The following is a 781-nucleotide window of genomic DNA, read 5'->3' on the forward strand; positions in this document are numbered from 1 at the left end:
TTCACTGGTGACTCAACATCATCCTCTTCCACAACTCTCGACAAACACGAGCACAACGACGACAACGACGACAGCAACGACGACGAAGAAGAAGACGACGACAGGCAAGACGCTGGTTCTCGCACACCCAGGGCGCCCACCTCACCAAATGCCAAGAGCGCGGCCCGCCACCCTCGGTACCATTTTGGTTTGCCCAAAGGTTTCGACAGCGTCGACCTAAAGGCCGCCATCCCCCCACTTCCTCAACACGGCGACCACGGCAGTGAACAGGACGCAGTTCGCGGGCGAAGCGGCACGCGCCGAACGACCCTCGACCGGCTTCAGGTCCCACGAAGTCGCAACCTCTTCTCGTCACAACAAACCCCCTCGTCTGCCACCTCGCCGCATCATGCCAGCATGCTCACGGATGGCGACCCTACGACACCCCACGCCTCGTCCTTTGCCCTGACCAAGTCGCCCTCGTCCTTCTCCATCATCCCTATTATGGACCACATGACGGCCGCTGCCGCACTCCACGCCCACAACGCCCAGACACGCACCATGAACTCCTCCGCCATGACCCTCGCCGGCATGAACACGTCTAACCCCTCCCTCGACGGCACCAACACCACCGGCACGCCGTCCGTCCGCGGAAGCACCAGCGCCGCTTCTGCTTCTGCTTCTGCGTCGGCTTCGGCTTCGGCGCAGAACCTCACCCGGCCCGCCTTCGCCCTCCGCAACTCCCGCACCTACCTCGCCGACACGACCCTGCCGTATCCCTTGCCCGTCGACCTCGCCGAAC

The sequence above is a fragment of the Verticillium alfalfae genome, genomic scaffold (genome assembly GCF_000150825.1).
Source record: "Verticillium alfalfae VaMs.102 supercont1.15 genomic scaffold, whole genome shotgun sequence".
NCBI classification, from domain to species: domain Eukaryota; kingdom Fungi; phylum Ascomycota; class Sordariomycetes; order Glomerellales; family Plectosphaerellaceae; genus Verticillium; species Verticillium alfalfae.